Here is a 6,000-nt window from a genome sequence, read left to right as displayed (position 1 = left end):
ACTCAATTTTTGAGGTGGAAAGAACTTTGCCAAGAAGGCATTGACTAGCTTTTCCCAAGAGTCCAGGCTTTCTTTAGGTTGTGAGTCCAACCATGTCCTAGCTCTGTCTCTTACAGCAAAAGGGAATAGCATAAGTCTGTAGACCTCAGGGTCAACCCCATTAGTCTTGACAGTGTCACAGATTTGCAAGAATTCAGCTAAGAACTGATGAGGATCTTCCAATGGAAGTCCATGGAACTTGCAATTCTGTTGCATTAGAGAAACTAATTGAGGCTTAAGCTCAAAGTTGTTTGCTCCAATGGCAGGGATAGAGATGCTTCTCCCATAGAAGTCGGGAGTAGGTGCAGTAAAGTCACCCAGCACCTTCCTTGCATTGTTGGCATTGTTGTTGTTTTCGGCTGCCATGAGTTCTTCTTCTTTGAAGAATTCGGTCAGGTCCTTCACAGAGAGTTGTGCCTTAGCTTCTCTTAGCTTTCGCTTCAAGGTCCTTTCAGGTTCAGGGTCAGCCTCAACAAGAATGCTTTTGTCCTTGCTCCTGCTCATAAGAAAGAGAAGAGAACAAGAAAATGTGGAGTCCTCTATGTCACAGTATAGAGATTCCTTAAGGTGTTAGAGGAAAAGAAAAATAGAAGGCAGAAGTAGAAAATTCGAATTTATCAAAGAAGATGGAGTTCAAATTTTGCATTAAGGAATAGTGTTAGTCCATAAATAGAAGGATGTGAGAAGAAGGGAAGTAATTTTCAAAAATTAAGTGAAAGATTTTGAAAACACTTTGAAAAACACTAATTGATTTTCGAAAAATCATGATTGAGAAAGAAGTGAAGTGATTTTTGAAAAAGATTTTGAAATTAGAAATCAAAAAGATTTGATTGAAAACTATTTTGAAAAAGATGTGGTTAAGAAGATATGATTAGTTTTAAAAAAAATGTGATTGAGAAGATATGATTTGAAAAACATTTTTAAAAAGATTTGATTTTAAAAATTAATGACTTGGCTATCAAGAAAAGATATGATTCAAACATTAAACCTTCCTCAACAGAAAAGGCAACATGCTTGAAATGTTGAATCAAATCATTAATTGATAGCAAGTATCTTTGAAAAAGGAAAGAAATTGATTTTGAAAAAGATTTGATTGAAAAGATATGATTTGAAAAAGATTTGATTTTGAAAAACTTTGAAAACCTGAAAAAAAATTGCATTGAAAACAGAATCTTCCCTCTTGTGCCATCCTGGCGTTAAACGCCCAGAATGGTGCACATTCTGGCGTTTAACGCCCAAAACACTACCTTTTTGGGCGTTAAACGCCCAACCAGGTACCCTGGCTGGCGTTTAAACGCCAGTCTGTCCTTCTTTACTGGGCATTTTGAACGCCCAGCTTTTTCTGTGCAATTCCTCTGCAGTATGTTCTGAATCTTCAATTCTCTGTATTATTGACTTGAAAGGACACAAATTAAAAATATTTTTGGATTTTTAATAATAAGAAATAATCAAAATGCAACTAAAATCAAATAAACAATGCATGCAAGACACCAAACTTAGCAATTTGTATACTACTGACACTAATGAGAATGCATATGAGACACATAAACACTCAAGTCAAAAGAATTCAAAGATCAGAGTAAGAAATCATCAAGAATTACTTGAAGATCCTTAAGATACATGAATGAATGTATGCAATTGACACCAAACTTAAAATGAAACACTAGACTCAAAAATATTTTTGGATTTTATGATTTTGTAAATTTTTTGTGCTTTTTTTCGAAAATAAAGTGGAAAAAGGTATCAAAATTCTTAATGAGAATTCCAGGAATCATGCAATGTTAGTCTAAAGCTTCAGTCTAAAGGAATTAGACATGGTCAGCCAAGCTTCAGCAGAACATTGCATTCAAGAGCTAAATTGATGAAGATCAATCAGCTTTGGTGATGATAAGAACACCACCTTGAAACACTAGAATTCATTCTTAAGAACTCTGAAGAAAAAAATACCTAATCTAAGCAACAAGATGAACCGTCAGTTGTCCAAACTCAACAATCCCCGGCAACGGCGCCAAAAACTTGGTGCTGTTGCCGGATCAGAAATTTGGCACTGATGTTACCGGACCAAAAGCTTGCCGAAATACTCGAACAATCCCCGGCAACGGCGCCAAAAACTTGGTGCACGAAATTGTGATCACTACTTTTCACAACTCAAATAATCCCCGGTGATGAAACCAAAAACTTGGTGTTCGATACCATGGCATAAACACAACTTCGCACAACTAACCAGCAAGTGTACTGGGTCGTCCAAGTAATAAACCTTACGCGAGTAAGGGTCGATCCCACAGAGATTGTTGGTATGAAGCAAGCTATGGTCACCTTGTAAATCTTAGTCAGGCAAACTCAAATGGGTATGGTGATAAACGCATAAAACATAAAGATAAAGATAGAGATACTTATGTAATTCATTGGTAGGAACTTCAGATAAGCGTATGAAGATGCCTTCCCTTCCGTCTCTCTGCTTTCCTACTGTCTTCATCCAATCCTTCTTACTCCTTTCCATGGCAAGCTTAAGCAAGGGTTTCACCGTTGTCAGTGGCTACCTCCCATCCTCTCAGTGGAAATGTTCAACGCACCCTGTCACGGCACGGCTATCCATCTGTCGGTTCTCAATCAGGCCGGAATAGAATCCAGTGATTCTTTTGCGTCTGTCACTAACGCCCCGCCCTCAGGAGTTTGAAGCACGTCACAGTCATTCAATCATTGAATCCTACTCAGAATACCACAGACAAGGTTAGACCTTCCGGATTCTCTTGAATGCCGCCATCAGTTCTAGCCTATACCACGAAGACTCTGATCTCACGGAATGGCTGGCTCGTTTGTCAGGCGAGCACTCGGTTGTCAGGCGATCAACCATGCATCGTGTATCAGGAATCCAAGAGATATTCACCCAATCGAAGGTAGAACGGAGGTGGTTGTCAGTCACACGTTCATAGGTGAGAATGATGATGAGTGTCACGGATCATCACATTCATCAAGTTGAAGAACAAGTGATATCTTAGAACAAGAACAAGCGGAATTGAATGGAAGAACAATAGTAATTGCATTAATACTCGAGGTACAGCAGAGCTCCACACCTTAATCTATGGTGTGTAGAAACTCCACCGTTGAAAATACATAAGAACAAGAGTGATCATTGGTCTCGGCCCCAGAGAGGGAACCGGAAGAACCAAGATGAGAATACAATAGTAAAAGGTCCTACTTATAGAGAACTAGTAGCCTAGGGCGTACAGATATGAGTAAATGACATAAAAATCCACTTCCGGGTCCACTTGGTGTGTGCTTGGGCTGAGCATTGAAGCATTTTCGTGTAGAGACTCTTCTTGGAGTTAAACGCCAGCTTTTATGCCAGTTTGGGCGTTTAACTCCCATTTTGGTGCCAGTTCCGGCGTTTAACGCTGGAATTCCTGAGGGTGACTTTGAACGCCAGTTTGGGCCATCAAATCTTGGGCAAAGTATGGACTATCATATATTGCTGGAAAGCCCAGGATGTCTACTTTCCAACGCCGTTGCGAGCGCGCCAATTGGGCTTCTTTAGCTCCAGAAAATCTACTTCGAGTGCAGGGAGGTCAGAATCCAACAGCATCTGCAGTCCTTTTTTGGTCTCTGAATCAGATTTTTGCTCAGGTCCCTCAATTTCAGCCAGAAAATACCTGAAATCACAGAAAAACACACAAACTCATAGTAAAGTCTAGAAAAGTGAATTTTAACTAAAAACTAACTAGATCATACTAAAAACATACTAAAAACAATGCCAAAAAGCGTATAAATTATCCACTCATCACCAACCCTATAAAAGAGGATTACTATAACTTCGAAGAGCCCGACATGATGAAGTCGGACTCCTACAAAAAGTTACAAAAGATAATCCCTGAAAGAGACCTAAACAAGGTCCAAGAAAGAGGATTATCAAGTAACTCAACAGGGTCCGACGTAACAAAGTCGGCCCGGGAAGACAAAAGTTACAAAAGGTGATCCCTGAAAGAGACCCGAACCAGGTTCAAAAAAGAGGATTACCTTTTAACTCGACAGGATCCGACGTGACAAAGTCGGCCCGAAAAGATAAAGTTACAAAAATAATCCCTGAAAGAGACCTAAACAAGGTCCAAGAAAGAGGATTATCAAGTAACTCGACAGGATCCGACGTGACAAAGTCGGCCCGAAAAGATAAAGTTACAAAAATAATCCCTGAAAGAGACCTAAAAAAGGTCCAAGAAAGAGGATTATCAAGTAACTCGACAGTGTCCGACGTGACAAAGTCGGCCCGAAAAGATAAAGCTACAAAGATAATCCCTGAAAGAGACCTGAACAAGGTCTAAGAAAAAGGATTATCAAGTAACTCGACAGTGCCCGACGTGACGAAGTTGGCCCGGAAAGACAAAGCTACAAAAGATAATCCCTGAAAAAGACCTGAACAAAAGAGGATTACCAAATAATTTGATAGTAACCGACACGATAAAGCTACCCACGGAAGAAGACCTTAAGTAAGGTCCAAAAAGGAGGGCTACAAACAAACAAAAACCAAGTTCAGCAACATCAGAGCAGCGCCAGGCCAAAGGATCAAGTTAAACATGTCAAGATAGAAACTTAAGAAGGTGCCAAGACAAGTGCAAAGCAGACAAATATAAAAACTACTAAATTATGATAATAGCAAGCTTCAGAGGCCACCCAAATCAGTCTAGAAAGCTCAAAAAGTCACTTTGTTTTTCAAAACAAAGTTGCTAAACAAGCAACAGAAAATATCAACAGTCAACAAAATAGTTACAAAGATAAAGAGTTCAAAAACCCACAAAATGGGCTATACAGGATAGAGAAATCATAGAGGATCTAAAGGCTTCCTAGTAGCAGCATCTTGGGGAGAAGGAGGGCGAGTCTGGAGAGGCACCGCATCCACTGTTCGGTCGCCTCGATTCAAGATCTGACAATCAGGATCTGGCTCAACCACGGTCGAGGGGGCTGAAGAAACTGGCATAGCAGAGGCTTTAAGAGAAGGCGCAGGAGGAGGGTCAACGTCATCATCGGGATCATCCGGGATAATCTTGCCATCCTTTACTACGTTATCAAGACTAACAAGAGTCAAATCGGCATCAGGGGCAACAATCCGGAACTACTCCACCAGATTCTCATAAGCAGCAATTACACTGCCTACAAGATGACCTTGGAGCTCGGCATAATCAGCTCGGGCAGATTCCAACTCCTCCCTAAGACCCATCAGCTCCTTATAAGTGGTAACATAGCTATCCTTATGTTTTAGTGCCGTATCTTCGGCCAGTTGCGCAGCAGCCGCCAGACCAATAGATTGGGCCTTCTCCCCCTTCAGCTCCTTTTCTAGCTCGGACACCTTCACCTCGAGCTCCTCCTTCAAACCCTTGATTCGATCAAACTCTGACTTCGCCTCCTCCATAAAAGCCTTGGTAGCATGAATAGGAAGATCTTGAGCAGTCCGGTATAGAGCCGCTCCCATATGTGCCAACGTAATACCGCTCCGGGTAATATAATCTAAATGACGAAGAATGGATACATCGTCAGTAGGCATGACACCATAGGGAGCAATTTGTTGATCCACAAATCCAACTGCATCAAAGTCAAGAGCACCAAGATTAAATGGCTCGACAGTCCGAGGTCTTTTTGGAGGAGGAGCGATTGAAGGAGCAGAGGTACCAACTGAAGTTTGAGGCGGATTAACCAAACGAACCCGAGGGGTCAGGATCATCCTCCTTGGCCCAGGAGAGCTCGGGACAGATGGCTTCGACAAAGCCTGAGAGGACCCTTCCCCGACCACTTTGGCTGGGACGCTCTGAGCCGCGGTAGCTTTCCTCGCCTTCTTAAAGGCTTTCAGTGAGTCATTATTCTTCGACATCTCTGAAAAACAAAGAAAAATACAAACGACTTATGAAAACCTAGAAAAGAAAGCCAGAAAACAAAGACAGGAGAGCACAGTCTATAAAATACCCAGCATAGCAC

The sequence above is a fragment of the Arachis hypogaea genome, chromosome 2 (assembly GCF_003086295.3).
Source record: "Arachis hypogaea cultivar Tifrunner chromosome 2, arahy.Tifrunner.gnm2.J5K5, whole genome shotgun sequence".
NCBI lineage: Eukaryota > Viridiplantae > Streptophyta > Magnoliopsida > Fabales > Fabaceae > Arachis > Arachis hypogaea.
The sequence above is the reverse complement of the archived record's forward strand: the minus strand, read 5'-3'. Positions refer to the sequence as shown.